The sequence below is a fragment of the Macaca thibetana genome, chromosome 17, assembly GCF_024542745.1.
Source record: "Macaca thibetana thibetana isolate TM-01 chromosome 17, ASM2454274v1, whole genome shotgun sequence".
Lineage (NCBI taxonomy): Eukaryota > Metazoa > Chordata > Mammalia > Primates > Cercopithecidae > Macaca > Macaca thibetana.
This window is the reverse complement of record NC_065594.1, coordinates 15,311,048-15,330,910: the sequence shown is the minus strand read 5'-3', so window position 1 is coordinate 15,330,910 and position 19,863 is coordinate 15,311,048. Positions and strand designations below refer to the sequence as shown.

The 19,863-nt window shown below is 40.1% G+C and overlaps 2 protein-coding genes across 2 annotated transcripts in view; one reads left to right on the top strand and one right to left on the bottom strand.

Annotated features, from left to right (window-relative positions):
• The window catches only part of EXOSC8 (exosome component 8), a 668,826-nt gene that overhangs the window by 571,076 nt on the left and 77,887 nt on the right, over positions 1–19,863 (bottom strand). The gene's annotated exons all lie outside the window — the stretch shown is intronic.
• Positions 16,691–19,863, top strand: part of SPART (spartin) — a 58,779-nt gene continuing 55,606 nt past the window's right edge. Inside the window, exon 1 of the mRNA XM_050766075.1 lies at positions 16,691–16,858. The gene's annotated coding sequence lies outside the window, so the exon portion shown is untranslated. The remainder of the gene's footprint in view (positions 16,859–19,863) is intronic.

Genomic DNA, 19,863 nt, shown 5'->3' with positions numbered 1-19,863 from the left:
ATATAAACCTTTCAAAGTTCTTTTAATTCTTGCAGCAAAGAAACCTATTTAACTTCATTTCCGAAACACATTTAATCATAATTTTTTTTTCTATGAAATGTTTATCAAAATTACTCTGAGTTTTCCATGGAAAATTATTTGAGAAACCATAATAAATGATATTTTAGACTTTGAGAGAAACAGGGAAATCAGTTCTGACTTTGAAAGTAATATATTTTTGGGTCGGGCGCGGTGGCTCACGCCTGTAATCCCAACATTTTGGCAGGCAGAGGTCAGGAGTTCGAGACTAGCCTGACCAAAATGGAGAAACCCCATCTCTACTAAAAATACAAAATTAGCTGGGCGTGGTGGCGCATGCCTATAACCCCAGCTACTCAGGAAGCTGAAGCAGGAGCATTGCTTGAGAGGTGGAGGTTGCAGTGAGCCAAGATGGCGCCATTGCACTCCAGCCTGGGCAACAAGAGCAAAACAACGTCTCAAAAAAGAAAAAAGAAAGAAAGAAAGAAAGAAAAAAAAAGAAAGAAAGAAAGAAAGAAAGAAAGAAAGAAAGAAGAGAGAGAGAGAGAAGAGAGAAGAGAGAAAGAGAGAAAGAGAGAGAGAAAGAGAGAAAGAGAGAAAGAGAGAAAGAGAGAAAGAGAGAAAGAGAGAAAGAGAGAAAGAGAGAAAGAGAGAAAGAAAAGAAAGGTATCCATTTTACATACTATGCATATGTCAGCATTCAACAATATATGTATGATACAATTATCTGACAAAATAAATTGTATTAAAGAGCTAAATCTTCCAGACTGGAAAAACAAGGAGCTCAAGAAATACCTTCCTCAAATGGTAACAAATAAAACTGAACACATTTTTCAATAGAACCATTTTAGGGTACTGGGAATTGACCAAAAGCACATAAAAAATGGGAATCATTTATTTAAGAAAAACTGCTGAACAGTGAGAGTCTATAGCATTTCAGCCCAAGGCTGCTCTTGTCCTACCTGCCCTGTACCTCAGCTCCATCAGCCCTAGCGTTACCAGGATAGGGCAGGCTGTGAAAATATACTTTGCCAAAGAGGGCTGACTTTATGTGAAGCAGAGCACAGAAAATCCCCGTGCCCTTGGGCATTGTTGGAAACTGTAGTGAGCTTGGAAGCAAAACAGTGAGGAAGGCCTAGTTGCAGCTAGCCTCAGGTTGCCATCCTGGTGGGGGCAAACAGCAGATCAGCAGGCTTGCAGCCAGAAATTTAACAGAGAGATCAAGGGCATGAGACAACCACAGTAGGACTTGAAAAGTCTCCATATATCCCTGATGGCCTGGAAGGCTCTGCACTGCAGAGGCCTCGTGCATGCTTAGAAGGGACCAGGGAGATCTTGTTGCGTAAAAGGCCTCACACAGGTGAGTCACATACAAACTGCAAAGCAAGCTAAGGCCAATGCCAATGCCAAGGCTTGACTGATTTGGCTAGTAGACACAAGTCACTTCCAGATTCATTTTACTACGTACGTGGACAGCAAAAAAAAAAAAAAAAAAAAAAAAGAGTAGTCAAAGGTGCTAGCTCCCCAGGTACTTACCATACACATCATCTGGATAACCATATGCAGAAGATTGAAACTGGACTCCTTTCTGACACCATATACAAAAATCAACTCAAGATGGATTAAAGTCTTAAATGTAAAATCTAAAACTATAAAAACTCTGAAAAAAAAACCTAGGAAATATCATTCTAGACATAGGCCCTGGCAAAGATTTAATGATGAAGATATCAAAAGCAATTGTAATAAAAACAAAAATTGATAAATGGGACCTAATTAAGCTAAGGAGCTTCCGCACAGCAAAAGAAGCTATCAATAGAGTAAACAGATAGCCTGCAGAATGGGAGCAAATATTTGCAAACACACCTCACAAAAGTCTATTATCCAGAATCTATAAGGAACTTAAACAAATTAACAAGCAAAAAACAAACAACCCCATTTAAAAGTGGGCAAAGAATATTAACAGACACTTTTCAAAAGAACACTTACACTAGGCCAACAAGCATATGAAACAAGTTCAACATTACTAATAATCATTAATGAAATGCAAATCAAAACCACAATGAGACCATCTTACATCAGTCAGAGTGGCTATTATTAAAAAGTGAAAAAATAACAGATGTTAGTGAGGATGCAGAGAAAAAGAAATGCTTATACACTGCTAGTGGGAATGTAAATTAGTTCAGCCACTGCGGAAAGCAGTTTGGTGACTTCTCAAGGAACTTAGAACTACCATTTTATCCAGCAATTCTATTGTTGGTATATACCCAAAGGAATATAAATTATTCTACCATAAATACATACACACATATATGTTTATCACAGCACTATTCACAATATCAAAGACAGAATCAACCTAGATGCCATCAGCAGTAGACTGGATAAAGAAAAGGTGGTACATATACACCATGGAATACTATACAGTCATAAAAAGGAATGAGATCATGTCCTTTGCAACAACATGGATGGAGCTAGAGGCCATTATCCTAAGTGAATAAACACAGGAACAGAAAAACAAACACCACATGTTCTCACTTATATGTGTGAGCTATACATTAAGTAAACATGGACACAAAGAAGGGAACAGTAGACACTGGATCTATTTGAGGGTAGAGGGTGGAGGAGGGTGAGCATCAAAAAACTACCTATCGTATACTATGCTTACTACCTGGGTGACAAAATTTGTACACAAAATCCCCATGACATGTAATTTATCTATATAACAAACACATTTCCTAAAGCATCCATGGGTCAAAAAAGAAATCACAAAGGAAATTAGAAAATATTTTGGCTGAATTAAAACAAAAATACCAAATTCCAAAATGTATAAGATTTGGCTAAAGCTATGCTTAAAGGTAAATTTATAGCCTTAAACACCTATATTACAAAAGGTGAAAGATCTTAAATACAACAGCCTAAGCCTCTACTTAAACCAAAACTAGAAAAATAAAAGCAAATTAAAACAAAGTAAGCAGAAATAATTAAATACTAAAAAGTTTAAATCAAAAATTATGGTGTAAAGGCAGGGTGCAGTGATTCAGGCCTGTAATCCCAGCACTTTGGGAAGCCAAGGCAGGTGGATCACCTGAGGTCAGGAGTTCGAGGCCAGCCTGGCCAACATGGTGAAACCCTGTCTCTACTAAAAATATAAAAATTAGCTGGGCATGGTGGCAGTCACCTGTAAATCCCAGCTACTCGGGAGGCTGAGGCAGGAGAATTCCTTGAACCCAGGAGGTAGAAGTTGCAGTGAGCTGAGATTGTACCACTGCACACCAGCCTGGGTGACAGAGTGAGACTCGGTCTCAAAAAAAGAAAATGAAAAGAAAAATCATGGTTGGAGGATAAACATGTAGATCAATGAATTAGAACTGAGTCCAGAAATCAACCCTTACATTTATGTTTGATTGTTTTTCCACGAAGCTACCAAGACATTCAATGGGAAAAGCACAGGCATGTCAACAAATGGTTCTGGGATAACTGGATACCCACATGGAAAAAATATTGACCCTCACCTTATGCCATAAACAAAACCTATCTCAAAATGAGTCACAGATCCAAATATGGGAGCTAATACTATAACTCTTCTTGACTAGAACATAGAAAAAAAACATAACGGCAGAGATGGGGTGGAGGCTGGACAGCCTGAGGATCTGTCTCTCAACTCTTCTCAGGCCTTGTATGGGTTAATTGCAGATCAAAATAGGTAGAGGTCAAAGAGCAAAGCTGTAGAGTAAAGATTAATAATGGTAGCAGGTTATGGCCATAGTTGGTGTTGTGCTTTATGGTTTCTTGAATAAAGAGGGATGCCAGGATATTTAGGAAGAATTATACAATGACAGTTTGGATTGGTAGGTCAGGTATGTGGCCCTAAATATGGAACAAACTATAATTGCATGTTAATGCAATATTGTGCCAAAGAATATAGCAGAAAGATGTTGTTGATGTATTTAATCCACAAAATAAGAGGAGAGGATGCAAGAGTATGTAGCAAAAATTGCTTTTTCTGCTAGACTTTATTCAACAACTACTTATAGGTGAGGTGGTCTGCCTGCCTGAGTTTACATTCGTGGGGGAACAGACTGGTGTAAGGAGTGATGCAGATTCTTCTGATTGGGGTAAGGTTTTCATGGATCCCCAGACCTAGGTGGCATTAACTAGCAACATTGCATCATCCATCTAGAGTTATACAAAATGTCTTCTTCCTTCATTTTTTTTCTTCATTTGAGAGGTTTGCAGTGGTTAAGTGGCTGGCCTGAAATTGCCTAATGTGGTAGGCTGAATAATGGCACCCCCAAAGTACCCACGCCCTAATCCCTGGTACCTGTAAGGAATGTTACCTCACGTGTTAAAGGACTTGGTTGATGTGATTAATTAAGGATCTTGAGTTGGGGACGCTATATGGGTGGGCTCAATGTAATCACAGGAATAACCTTATGAGAGAGAACAATAGAAAATGTTGAGGATCAAAGCAAGAGATTGAAGTGACAGGAGGAAGTGGTGATGGGCCAAGGAATGTGGCCAGCCTCTAACGCTGGAAGAAGCAAGGAGCAGATTCCTCCCCAGGATCCAGAAGGAACCAGCCCTATGGATGCCTTGATGTTAGAGCCCTAAAAGGCGTATCTTGGGCTTTGGAACTCCAGAACCGTGAAGAGAATAAACGTGTGCTGTTTTAAACACTAAACTTGTGGTCATTTGCTATAGTGGCCAAAGGATAACTAATGTGCCCAGGAAATGCTCCTATTCAGTATTTTCATTGCCTGAGTAGGGTTGATGTGCTGCTATTGAGCACCCATAGAGCTTGTGTTATCTTCTTGCTGAAAGCTTCCAAAACCTTCACATCGTGAGGTAGGTCTTATAGCGAATCCCAGGCCTTTTATAAAGATAAGGCAAGAAGTCTGCAAAAGTATATGGATTAGAAATTTTCTTTCCAAATTCACAGCTACAAAAAGAAATGTCTAGTTTTTCAGTTGCCTATATAGTCAACCTCATTGTGCTTGGACAAATTTTTAATTACTCCTTAACTAACTAGCATTCTTGTATTTAAGGATGACTAGGATTTCATTTAAAAGAAAAAAATTTTGGAGACTTCAAATGGGATGGATGCAATGTACCCTGAAACTTATATTGCCGTTCTAAAATCCTGTTTCTACCAGGGACCAGGGGTAGTCTTGCTTCCCACAGCTGCTTTATAGTATAAACAGCCAAAGTACAACTTATGTTGTAGTTCCTAACTAATAGGCTCATTTTTTTTTTGCCTCTAAGAAACCCTAATGCAATAATCATAGATTTCCCTTTTGTTGGAATCCCTATAGTCAATTTCCAGTGGATACAGCTGAGACTGAAAGAAAATTTAATTTTCTTCTGCAAGTAAGATTGTAAAGCTAATTTCCCTAATGCCCTATAATTAACAGAAGCCAAAGTTAACAGATTATACATATTCAAATTTCAGAATTCTAGTGATTACTTAGGTTTCCTGATAAAGTTTCATAAAGAGAAAAGAAGAGCAGTCAATTCTATTTTGGATAGACAAATTGTATTACAGTTTAATAAAGATTATTTTTTTCACAACGTTTTATCTATGTACATTGTTTGAGGTAGATGTGGAAAATTGTATCAGAGTTCGAGAAACTTCCTAAGAAAGAGAAGTAGGACTGTCTGGACAAATGATAGGATATGGATCCCTATAGTGTATGGCCTTGTTGGCCACCCTTGAAAAACTTGAAAATTAGAGTTTAAGAGGGTCTTGGGTCAATAATACTTCAGATAAAAAAATATATATATAAGCTTAAATAATAGAAAAGAAAGAAAAAAACCTAATAACCACTCACATTTCTTTAACGCTGTAACCTAGTACCTAGAAAAATGCTTGACACATAGTCCTTAATACTTGTTAATATTGTTAATATTTGTGGAATGCATATGTGAACCAAACAATAAAATTCTAAGCCCCCCGAACCATCTGAATGTATCCCTCTTCTCGGGCAAGGGCATTCCAAAGTCAACCTGAAAAACTAGTTCAGACCATGATGTGGAAGGGGGGTTATAACTTACTCCTTTTTGGAATTCAGGAAAAACCAACCAGTATTAATATCAACACAGACCTTAAGCTTGATAAGAAACATTTATAATCTATTCTCTCTGAAGCCTGCCACATGGAGGCTTGGTCTGCATGATTAAACCTTGGTTTCCACAACCCTTATCATCAGTCAGACATTCCTTTCTATTGATAATAACTCAACCAATTGTTAATCAGAAAAATTTTAAATCTACGTATGACCTAGAAGCCCCCACTTCGACCAACCCTTCCAGATCAAACCAATGTAAATCTTACATGTATTGACGTGGTATTATGTCTCCCCAGATAGTACAAAAGCAAGCTGTACCCCACCCACTGTGGGCACACGTCATCCTGAGGCTGTAACATGGGTGTGTCCTTAATCTTGGCAAAATAAACTTTCTGATTTGATTGAGACTTCTCTTTTGGGTTCACACATTCATGCATAAAAGAATTTGCTTCCCTGAATATTTTTCTGGTAGCTGATATGTCTAAATAGCACTAGGCTTATTTGCTTTTAGTGGAATCACTATTATGCTAAATGAATATTTGAGATGTCAGGGTGTACAGGAGACATTACCAAGCAAATGCATTTATTATATTAAAAGATTTTCCCCGGAAGGTAATGCCTTCTCCAGTGGAACCTATTACAGTTTGTTGTTCTTTAGTAATTAAGAATCATATTATGGTTTGATATGTTTTGTAACAACTAATTATTTTTGAGGCTGCTTTGCAGACTCACTTGTATTGGAGGGAGTGGATAGAGCACATGGACCCAACTTCCACAGTTGTGATATGATATATGTGTGCTGGGCACCTGGGGATGGTAACAGGCAGAGAAGGTGCATCGCACACACCCTCACTCAATGCAGGTGTTGACACACAGGGCAGCAAAGCCCCTACAGGAAGGAGACCTAAGCCAGAGGGTGAGAGTAGAGCATGCTAGACAGTCCCCTCATCACAGGCAGAGGGACAGTTAGGGACATAAAAGAGGGTGGAAGCATCAGGCGAGGGGAACTCCCAGGGAGCAAGGAGAACGCAGGTGAAGAGTGAGGAAACCTGACTGGCCAGGTGGTTATGGGCTTGAGCGTGATTCTGGCACATGCATGGTCAGGAGTGGGCATGCAGAGTTCACGACAGAGGCAGGGAAATTGGCAAAGAACAAATATCAGAAAGGATATTTTAGGTGTGGAAATGGCAAGCTGGTCCACAGGCGGACATCGTCAAGGTTGGTCTTGTTTTGCAAATGTTTTTTATCATGGGAAAATGCACATAACAAAATTTATTATTTTAACTCTTTTAAGTACACAATTCAGTGGCATTAAGTATATTCATAGTGTTGTACACCATCACCACTATGCATTTCCAGAATTTTTTTAAAAACATTTTTTTGGTTTATTTTGTTTTTAATTGATGCATAACTCTACGTATTTATGGGGTACAGTGTAGCGTTCCATAACATAGATGAACCTAAAGGACATGCTTAGTGCAATATGCAAAAGCACAGAAAGGCATATAGTACATGATCTCACATGTGGAATCTAGAAAAGTTCGTCTCCTAGAAGTAGAGAGTAGAATAGTGATTTCCAGAACTTTTTCATAACACACAGAAACTCTGTATTCATTAAAAAATAACTTCCCTTTTCCCCGTACCTCCAGCTGCTGGTAAGCTCTATTTTACTTTCTGTCTATGAATCTGCCGATTCTCAGTATCCCATAAAAGTGGAATCACACAATATTTATCTTTTTGTGGCTGACTTATTTCACTTAGCATAATGTTTTCATATGTAGCATGAACACTGTAGCATGTATCAGACTTTCATTTCTTTTTATGGCTGGCTACTATTCCACTGGATTATATTCCAATATTTTTTATCTGATTTATCCGTTGACGGACACTTGGGTTGTTTCCATATTTTGGTTACTGTGAATATGCTGCTGTGACATTGGCGGGAGAGTAGTATGCTCCTTCCTTCAATTCTTTTGTGTGTATTCCTAGGAGTGGAATTGCTGGATCATATGTAATTTAATTGTTTCTTTAAGTTTTTAAGGAACCACCAGACTTTTTCACAGAAGCTACATTTTACATTCCCACCACCAATGCACAAGTGTTCCAATTTCTCCACATCCTCACTAATATTTGCTATTTTCTCTTTTTTTTTTTTTTTTTTTTTTTTTTTTTTGAGACAAGAGACTCAGTTTGTCACCCAGGATAGAGTGCAGTGGTGTGATCTCGGCTCACTGCAACCTCCGCCTCCCAGGTTCAAGCGATTCTCGTGCTTCAGCTTCCCAAGTAGCTGGGATTACAGGTGCATGCCGCCATGCCTGGCTAAGTTTTGTATATTTAGCAGAGACAGGGTTTCACCATGTTGGCCAGACTGGTCTCTAACTCCTGGTCTCAAGTGATCCACCTACCTTGGCCTCCCAAAGTGCTGGGATTACAGGTGTGAGCCATCATGCCTGGCCTCCCTATTTTTAAAACAATAGCCATTCTAATAGTTATGAAATAGTGTCTCATTGAATTTGTGTATTTTGGTTTTGTAGTTTTTTAGAGATAGATTTCACTGGAGGTTTGCTCTGTATCAGGTACTGTGCTAAGCACTTTATTATGTTTATTACTCATTAATCCTCACCGTAAATCTATGAAATAGATCATTTTATTCTTTCTTTACAGATAAAGCTAAAAGAGGCTAGATAACTAGTCCAAGTTCAGATGGTTAGTACGAAAGGGAGCCAGGATTCAAATCTGGGTGGATCTGCTTCCATACTTCATGCTCCCAGCTGTTCTTATGCTCCTTCCACTGCACTGACCCGAGGGGAGGGGCTGGCATGGCTTGGCTTTTATGTTCCCTCCTCATTCGGTCCAGGTGATCTGCAACTGGCTAGTGTCTGCCACTTTCCAGATTGAGGTGGGATTCCTCAGCCACTTATGACTAGTGACTATGACTCATGCCAAGGTCAAGTGGAGGCTCCGATTTTTCTAATATAAATCAAAAACATATACAAATGTACTGCCTTGTGGAAAATGCTGACCAATATTCTTTGGTTCATAAGTAGTAACTAATCTACTAAAGCAATTCAGAAGTCATAAAATGATATTGCTTATGAAATACCTCCTCAAATCACAGCTATCAACCACAACCCCTCACTGGCACACAGAAAGTCTTGCCTTCTAGGAGCTCAGAGAATGAAACAAAGCTTGATACTTAGAGCAAAGTGAGCCATCTTATGATGACTTATAAAAGACAAAATGAAATTTAAAATAAACCTGCTTGCTGGGTACGGTGGCTTATGCCTGTGATCCCAACACTGGGAAGCTGAGGTGGACGGATCACTTAAGCTCAGGAATTCGCGATCAGCCTGGGTAACATGTTGAAAATCCATCTCTATGAAAAAAATACAAAACAGCCGGGTGTGGAGGCACATGCCTGCAGTCCCAGCTACTTAAGAGGCTGAGGTGAGAGGATTGCTTGAGCGTGGGAGATGTAAGCTGCAGTGAGCTGGGATCATGCCACTGCACTCCAGCCCAGTGATAGAGCAGGAGCCTCGAAAAATAAATAAAATAAAATAGAATAAAATAAAATGAAATAAATCTGTTAAAGAGAATGGTAGATTTGTTGAACACTGAACTTTCACACCTGTTTTTTGTAAGAGAAAATCTACCTTCAGGAGAAAAAAGTCCTTCAGAGAAAATGCATGAACTAACATATAAGCAGAGAAAACTATCTTCTATAGGCATAATAAAGTCTCCTTTCCAAAATTCACTCTTTCATGAAAGCAATGAATACCAGAAGTGTTATTTTAAAGATATAAAATGAAGAACATTTTTCCTCTGAGGATACAGTCCCTCAGGAAGGCAGTCTTTCCCCCAGCATAAAGGTGGCCTTGCGTCACAGAGTGAGGTTGGCTTTCAGTGTCTCTTAGCTGTCTTCTCAACAATTCCTCAAATTCCCTTTCACTTAGAGTCTCCATTTCCTTTAGAGAGCAAGGCTTAGAGATCTGACACAAATCTTCTGAAGAGAAGACACTCTTGAAATGACACCAGTCTTTTATACTTGAATGACTACTAAAGGCTTCAGGTGGAGCAAGGAAAGGGAGAGTAAGAAATGGTCAGCGTCGGCCAGACGCAGTGGCTCACGCCTGTAATCCCAGCAGTTTGGGAGGCCGAGGAGGGTGAATCACCTGTGGTCAGGAGCTCGAGACCAGCCTGATCAACATGGAGAAACCCTGTCGCTACTTAAAAAAAAAAAAAAAAAAAAAAAAGCCGGGCATGGTGGCGCACGCCTCTAATCCCAGCTACTTGGGAGGCTGAGGCAGGAGAATCACTTGAACCTGGGAGACAAAGGTTGCGGTGAGCCTAGATTGAGCCATTACACTCCAGCCTGGGCAACAAGAGCGAAACTCTGTCTCAAAAAAAAGAAAAAAGAAAAGAAATGCTCAGTGTCTGCTGGTAGAGGAATGAGCCTGAATCGGCATCAGACTGCTAATTTACCACTTTGCCTTTGATTTAAACAAGCCCACGGTGCCCCCCGCAGGGCAGGAGAGCAGGCCTTTAGGTTGATTTTGTTTCAGGCTGTTCCACTGTTAAGTACAGTAGTATTTTGATAAACATAGGATAAGAAGGTGAAGAATATGAATTGTCTCAATCTATCAGATTAATGAGAGTGTTTAGCTTTCTCCAGTTTGAACTTGGGTTTGTGAAGCGTGCAGTCAGTAGAATCAGACCACCCAAGACTGACAATCTTTCTTTCTTTCAAAGACAGTCATTTAAAATGTGAATAACTTTAGCAAAAAATAGAACTCCTCTTCTTTGCCTTACTAGACTTAATTTGCATATTTATGACTTTTCTGATTTTTAACTCTGTACATGCTTACTTTTAAATGGTTATAATTTATATACTAAACTTCATTTAATTTTTAACCAATCATTATCTTGTATGCTTCTTTACATAAAAAATACAGCTTCCTTATTATTTTAAATGAAATGACTGCATAAGAGTCTATGAAGTTAATGAATAAAATTGAGTTAATCATCTTTATATTTTTAACCTTTGGAGCTTTTACCAGTAAAAATGATGTATAGGGCCGGATGTGCTGGCTCACTCCTATAATCCCAACACTTTGAGAGGCCAATGCGGGTGGATCGCTTGAGCCCAGGAGTTTGAGACCAGCCTGGGCAACATGGCAAAACCCCATCTCTACCGAAAAAATACAAAAAACATTGGCTGGGTGTGGTGGCACACACCTGCAATCCCAGCTACTCGGCAGGCTGAGGTGGGAGGATTGCTTGAGTGATCTGGGAGGCAGAGGTTGCAGTGAGCCAAGATCACGCCACTGCACTCTGGCCTGGGTGACAGGAGTGAAACCCTGTCTCAAAAAAAAGAAAAAAAAAAGAAAAAAAAGAGAAATTATTTGTTTCCCTTTGAATTAATTATTTAAAATAACAGGCATGGTGACTGACTAGTGGCAGATGTAAAAGCTTTGGAGGAAGAAAGATTTGAGTTCAGATCCTGACTTTGCCACTTTGAGGCAATGGGCCCATGAGAATACTAATTATCCCCTGGGAAGCTCAGATGCCTCTTCTTTAGAATGGGGCTAATAAGTCTTAAATGAGAAAATACAAACAGAGCATCTAATATGTGGTTGCATTGTGGTCATGGCATAATGAAGGGCAGCTATTGTGCTGCAGCAAGAACTATTAAGTAGGATGTCCAGATCCTTCCCTGATCCTCTCCTTCCAAAACACAATGCAGTACTTCAGTAAGCACCACACCTACTCAGTTGTCCCTGTGCCTCTTCCACTTAATGAGGAAATTTTTTGATTGCTTGCATAAAAACCAAGGTATCTGCCACAGAAAGAGCAGAAAAGAAAAGAGCAAGTTCCACATAAGGTCGGGCCTTATGGGATAGTTTTAGTGTTGACATAGGAGAGGTTCTGGAGCATACGAGAAAACTGGAGAGAGAGAGGGGTTTTTAAAAGGTTTTGCCCCAGAGTCGGAATCATAATCTCCCACGTTCTTCATCGACCAAAAATAAAGAATGTAGTGACTTTTTAAAATTTCTGTGGCTGCTGACTTCTGCCTCTGGAACATGACTTTGCTCTGAAAATAAGCAGATGACCCCTAGATGTATAAGGGTTGCATTATCATGATCATTGTTATTATTATCAGCATTTATTCATATATTTGGAGTCTAGCACCTGAGCCCAGGAGGTCAATGTTACAGGATGAAGGGGTTAAATCTCTTCACGGCTAATAACATTTTACTATTTAGAAAAACTGCTCTGGTTTACATGGCCTGGCACCTTTCAAAAGAGTTAAGTTCCTCCCCTGGTCTTAAGTGCCAGGGGCTCCAGCTGGATGAAGTGTGTTGGTCGTTTGGCAGCCCCTCTCTGGAAAACTTAGTATGCATCTGAATTTAACAGTGGTGGGACTCAGTCTTTGGGGAGAGAGGATACTTCTGGAGAATCCTATTATCTCATAAGCAGTAAAGGCAAGAAAGGATTTGACAGCTATTCTCTCCCTAGGCTACCTCCCTTGCCCTCTCTGGGGGTATGTCATACCATAAGGGGTCAATCCTTAACGTTAATTGTCTCAGCAACTCCATGGTAAGTGTACACAATTACATCACAAATTGCAAAAAGTCTAATCTAGATTTGCCAAACAGATAAGAACAGCAGTTTCAGCTTTGAATGGACCCAATTCTTAGTAGCTTCTCAGAGGAGTTGTGTTTTTAAACAGCTTTAACTGTTTAAAAGCCATTATTGGCCAGGCGCAGTGGCTCATGCCTGTAATCCCAGCACTTTGGGAGACTGAGGTGGGCAGATCACAAGGTCAAGAGATCGAGACCATCCTGGGCAACATGGCAAAACCCGTCTCTACTAAAAATACAAAAATTAGCTAGGCGTGGTGGCACACGCCTGTAGTCCCAGCTACTCAGGAGGCTGAGGCAGGAGAATCACCTGAACCCAGCAGGTGGAGGTTGCAGTGAGCTAAGATCGTGCCACTGCATTCCAGCCTAGCGACAGAGTGAGACTTCATCCAAAAAAAAAAAAAAAAGAAGAAAAAAAAAAGTTGTTATCTTCTTGACTACCCATCAAAAAGCTAAAAACGATCAAACAATCAAACCTCTGTATTAGCTCAAGGTTACAAATAAGTGAAAAGTTAACTTTAGAATAAAAACAAAACCAAAAAGCAGATCAGTTCACAAAAGCCACATAGTATCATCAGCTCTATCAATAAATAATATCCCTGGTCAGAATAAATAATTAGGAAGTATCTATTGTTGCATTATAAATGGCAATAGAAGTAAATCAGACATTCACACATACAAAAGGAATGGCCACTCCCATGCCTCCATCTAATTAAAAAATTAAACATGGCCAGGCACAGTGGCTCACACCTGTAATCCTAGCACTTTGGGAGGCCGAGGTGGGTGCGTCACTTGAGCCCAGGCAACATGACAAAATCGCATCTCTACAAAAAATACAAAAATTAGCTGGGTGTGGTGGTGAGCACTGTAGTTCCAGCTACTCAGGAGGCTCAGATGGGAGGTCAGGAGGTCGCTGCTGTGGTGAGCCCAGCACCTGAGCCCAGGAGGTCAATGCTGTGTTGAGTTCCCATTACACTCCAGCCCGGGTGACAGAGTAAGATCCTGTCTTAAAAAATAAATAAACAAATAGTAAATAATAGAACATAAGAAATCTACAAATTAATATTCTGATCTCCACCAAGCTATACTAACAGAAGTCACAGAGTAACACTATAGCTCCTGCCCACAGTCATAATTCACAACACAGCTTCTACAGTCGAGGCAATGTGTCGAATAAGTTTTGTGGGACAGTAGAATATCTTTAGTAAGTGTATTAGTTCATTTTCACGCTGCTGTACAGACATACCCAAGACTGGGTAATTTATACAGGAAAAAGGGTTTAATGGATTAACAGTTCCACGTGGTTGGGGAGGCCTCACAATCATGGTGGAAGGCAAGGAAGAGCAAGTCACGTCTTACGTGGATGGCAGCAGGCAAAAAGAGAGAGCTTGTGCAGGGAAACTCCCCCTTATAAAACCATCGGATCTCGAGAGACTTATTCACTATCATGAGAACAGCATGGGAAAGACTCACCCCATGATTCAATTACCTCCCACCAGGTGCCTCCTACAACACGTGGGAATTTAAGATGAGATTTGGATGGGGACACAGCCAAACCATAGCAGTAAGATATTATAGATATGTACAGAAATCTGAAGTGTTAAAGATGTCATTAAGTAAGTAGCTTTTTAAAAAAATTATTTGACGTAGTCAGGCCATTTTAAAGGGAGGCTTGAAGTTCTATCTAGGCTAGTGAGACCGGAAGCTCAGTCATCTTCACTCCAGATACACACACATACACATACATGCAGAAACATACCACTTGCTACAAACATATGTGCAACGAGAAAAAAAGTCACAGATAACTGTGAATGGGAAAGAAATGCCTAATGCCTGTGAGGGCTAAGAGTGGGTTAAACTTGGTAGGGCTGAGATAGATGGCTGGATTCAGCAAGTAGCTTGCAAGTGAAACTTAAATCTTTTTGACACCAGAGGTGAAATTACCCAGACCCATCAATCACCAGCAACAGCAGCAGCCCTCTGCTTCAGGGCTCCTGAGTCGTTTTTCTTCAGGGCTCCTGAGTCGTTTTTCTTCCTGCTAAATGACAAGACCCTCTGTGTAGGCAGAAAGGGAGATGGGAAGGAGCAAGCAGGTAGCAGAAGACAGTGTTGAAGAACAGATCTTGTTTCCTCACCTTGGAGAGGACTGCTAAGAAGCCCTCATAATCGTTACTTAGTTTTAATGTTGGCACTCTAACAGAGATGAAGTCATGTAAGTATCTTTTAAAAATCAGTTACAATTTTTATTTCATACAAATAACCACTCCTTCCTCTTTATGTGCCATACCATACACTTCCCAGAATAATTTATTCTATAGCTCTCTCTCAGAAGATAAGAACCTGAGAACACATTGATTGTCAAGGAGAATTTATTGAAAAACATATCCTATAGTTAGTATAAAGTTGTTCTATGTTAACAAGAACTGTCTACCCAAATATCATGAAATAAATCTGTTTACAGAATCCTTTCTTCTACAATCTCAGGCTCATATCCTGCTTAAGGCAAAGATGGAAACTTGGTACAACTACATTATACTGCATCTCTATTAGCATTAGCTAAATGCACTGCAAAGGCTCCACCTTGTTACCCTGACTTGAGTGGCCTCTCTTTCATTGTGTGTGTGGGTGTGCGTGTGTGTGTGCGCGTGTGTGTGTGTCTTCTGGGCATGCAGAATTTCTGGCAAAGAGTTTTAGATCACAATGGCTGGGGGATTAAATGAGAATGTGTATTGGTGGGAGTTCTTAATCTGACATGAAAATGAAACTAAACAAAGGGAAAATGTCATGCTAGATGTTAAAATGCAAGTTTTACAGTGGTTTGAGATACTTTCAATGAAATAGTCAAGGGAACCAAGAAATCAGGAGGCAATCAGTTAGGAATAGATGGAAAGCGTTTTGACATAAGGAAAAATGCCACGCCACCTCAACTTGGTGACAACTGACAATCAGTAGAGAGAAGAAACTATGGCCTGAGGCACATCATGACTTTAAGGGATTAGACAAGAATATACATTGGAGATTCGTGTACTGTACATATACACATACAGAACACACATACATAGAGAAGACACACACAGAACACACACTGGCGTCTCTTGGAAGCTGTGCTACAAAGCAGTGTTTTTCAAAGTGTGGTCCCAGACCGGCAACATCCGTATTACTTGGAACCTGTAAGAAATGTTAATTTTGGGACTCCACCTCACCTAGTAAATTAAAAACTCTGGGTTGATGCCCAGCAATATGCATTCTAAAAAATCTTTCAGGTGATTCTAATGCCTGCTAAAGTTTGAGAACCACTGGAATTATGTTTCAGTTAGGCTTTCATTTCTAGCTGCTTCATCTACATGCAGGGTGTGTGTGTATATGTGTGTGTGTGTGTGTGTTTTATGTGTCTAAAATTTTTTTAAAGGATATTAATCTTTAAATGTTTGCTTGGTTTAATCTAGTGGTGTTAATAGAAGAAACAAGAAACACAAAAATGGGGTCAATAAGTAGAAATAAGTAAGCTAAAATGACAGGAAAGGGCCAACAGAAACACAAATAATTTTTTATTTTCTCTTTCAGAGTCAAGTGTGAGCCCATTGAAATTCTACTGATGTAAAAAGCGTATTTGTTTTCATTTGGAAGGAGCCTTCGGAACCTCTGCTGCCACCTTCTCATTTTACAGATGAGGACCTGAAAGGGGTAAGGTTTTACTGACCTGCCAGGTTAGACGGCAAGTTCGTGACGCTGGGTCTGAGGAAGAGAGAGCTCAGGTAAGAGTTTAGATTGAGTAGATATTCTTGATTTGGGAGAAAAATATGGGCTTATCCACATTTTTTGAAGTTATGTCAATCATTTAAATTGTCTTCCCCATCTCCTGGCTCCTGCCAGAGACTGGTGCTAAGATACGCATGACTGGAGGAACACAGGCTCTCTTGGGAGGCGACTGCCCAGCAGATGGATCAGCACCGCAGACCGTGGCCCCAGCTGCAAGGCTGCCTTTGCCAGAAGAATGAAAGAGTCTTTTCACTCTTGTTTCCTCCCTCCCCATGCCAGGCTCAGCACCAGCACCAGCCCCCACCTTCCGTCTGTGCATGCTCTCTTCAATCCTGGAAGGAAATCATAAGTGATTTGCCCCAAAAGGATTGCTCTTGAGTGAGTAAAGAGATAAACTTTCTTATCATTATTAATCACTACTGTTTTAGTTATGCTCTATAATAACCCTCCTCCTTTCAGAAGGTATTCGGCGGGGCTGGAGGAGCTTTATTTTTAAGGGCTGGTTATCTGTCCCATCCCCGACCACGCCTCAACATCATCAAAGTTCTGTTGTGTATTTTAAACTTAACAGAAAGTTCAATTCGACAGAAAGGCAAAGGTATGAAGAGCCAGGCCTGTGATCTCCATGGCTTCACTCTTCCTAGTGTGGAGTTCACTGCCTTGCACACCATGAAGGCTCCATAAATATTTGGTGGATTACTGAGTGAATGTGAGAGGGCAATGAAGGAAAATGGCCACATAAAGCAGACAAAAGAGAGAGCTCCTGAGAGTTGACTGCTTTGTTTATTACTTTACCTGTAGCAGTAAAGGCAGTCAGCGGGCACTGAATCATGTTAAAGTTGCCCTAAAGTAAAGGATGGAACACCGGATCCTTATGTATTTTCAAGCCTGGGCAGAGAGATCTTCCTGTGTTTTCTTGGGAGAAAGTACGTTGGCTTTGGAGATGCTCCAAACCAGATTCCAGGCAGTTGTCAGCAGCTGGGATAAATCAGTTATGGTTCCAGATTAAAATTTAAACTCAGAGCTGACAAAAAGGCATTGATGAAACCACAGCAGAATTTGGAGACAAAATTGCATTAAATGCCATCTTAGACCTTAGACGTCTGCTAGTACTAAGATCATTATATATGATTAAGAAGAGTATAAGACTAATACATCAGTTATAGGACATTTAGGAGTACATTGCAACACTCCTAATAACTCTTTTTTCAACTATAGTATTTTTTCAACTATAGCTTCTGATACAGCTTTTAAGGGACTAAATGAATTAATACAAGTTAGCTTTTTTCATTTTGCATGGCCTTTTGCTGTTTAAAGTTTTATAAAAAGTGAAATATATAAGATGATGACACTTGGAAGAAAGATGGGAAGCAAATGACCCTGGAAGAAAATCAATAGCTTATGATAAAAATCACATTATTTAAAGAAAATGTTCTGCAATTTTTAAATTTATTTTTTATTTTTTGAGACAGAGCCTTGCTGTGTCGCCAGGCTGGAGTGCAGTGGCACGATCTCAGCTCACTGCAACCTCCGCCTCCTGGGTTCAAGTGATTCTCCTGCCTCAGCCTCCGAGTAGCTGAGATTACAGGCACGCACCACCACACCCAGCTAATTTTTGTATTTTTAGTAGAGACGGGGTTTCACCATGTTGGCCAGGATGGTCTCGATCTCCAGATTGTGAACCGCCCACCTCAGCCTCCCAAAGTGCTGGGATTACAGGCGTGAGCCACTGTGCCCAGTTACCTTATTTTTCAAATTGTTATATTTGTGCTCAAAAAACATAGAGTGCAATATATTAAGATTTTTAATGTTAGCTCAAGTAATAACTGACTGAAAAAATGCAAGACATATCTGTAATATTGATAGCCTCACTTCTCTTAATACTGAATTTACCCATAGTAACCTACTGATTAAATCAACAAGGTATCTTAAGTTCTAGTTAACAGTATGACTTGCATGCAATCTACTAGGAAAGGCAGCTTTCTATTGGTAGGGTTTTTCATTTTTATTTTAATAAGGAGGGGTAATAGTATATTGGCTGGAGAATCATTGAAATTGTGGAGAATAGTTACTTCAATGATTGATAAACATGATCTCAACACATTCGCTCTGTACCTTTTGTAATGGTCCTTCTTCCTCAAAAGCCTTCCAGGTTTGTTTGTGTTCATTTGGAAGCTCATTTATGCCTGGTTTGGGCAGAGGACACACCTGTGTTGTTGTTTATTCCTGTATCCTCAGCAGCTCATATAGTGCTTCACATGCTGGAAGGGAGAAAGGAATGAGCAAATGAAAGAATTTACTTTTTGTTGACATGTTTAAAATATGCTTGACTGTTTCCTTGAAAGAAAAATGATGAGCCTTAAAGTTTTATAGTCATGATCATTTTACTAGGGGCAAAGGTTTACTAATATTAATGTATGCATATTGAATCCTTTTCTTGTTTATATTCAGCCCTAAAGCATGTTGCAATGAGAATAGAAATTGTGTGCCTTAAATTTGCAGAGGCAAATGACTATCCATCATATCCTCAGAATATATAATTTTTGAAAAGCTTAGGAAAAAATGGTTTTAATATTTGTGTCTATTACTATATTTAGACCAAAACTCAGACATATTTTAATTGAACTAGAGGACGCTGTGCCAGATGACTGAATCATCACACAGTGAGTGAGAATGTATCACTGGTGAATAGAAGCCCTCCTTCCCGCTCACTTGCTTAGCTAACAAGGCTGGGAATACACTGCCATCTACCTCCCTGCTTGCTTCATATCTTCTGTTCCAAGAGAAGTTTACAAGGCTTTTTTCATCTCAACTTTTTTTTTTAATGGTTTTAAGGAGTGGAGAGTTTAATAGGCAAGAAGGAAAGGGTAAGACAGAAGGAAGAAGCTCTCCTGTACAGAGACAGAGGGAAGGGGTCTCCAAAGCCAAAACAGGAGATTCCCACCTTGCCACGGATACCAGCCAGGTATACATGCAGATGCTGGAGGAGGCGGTGTTTGATTTGCATAGGGCTCAGGGGATTGGTTTGACTAGGCATGTCATTCATGAAGCCCATGAAAAAGCTGGCCCTCCCACCCTACCCTTTTAATATGCAAATACAGGGTGCCATGATTTTCTATACATGTGGGGATATGTGGGGGTGGCCATGTTGCCAGGAACATGTGGGGAAAGGGCAAGAAGGCCTCCACGTTGGGGTGGACCCAGTTTCTAACGGCCTGCATTTGCATATCAAAGGTTGCTGACCTGGCTCTGAGAGCCGGAGCTTTACAGGAAACTTTTCTGGAGATGCTTTAAAAACCGAAAACCTCCCAAGAACCCCTTTTCCTACAACACTCCCCCCTGTGGAGATGCCACACTACCTGCTGTTAGTGGGTTTTGGGGAG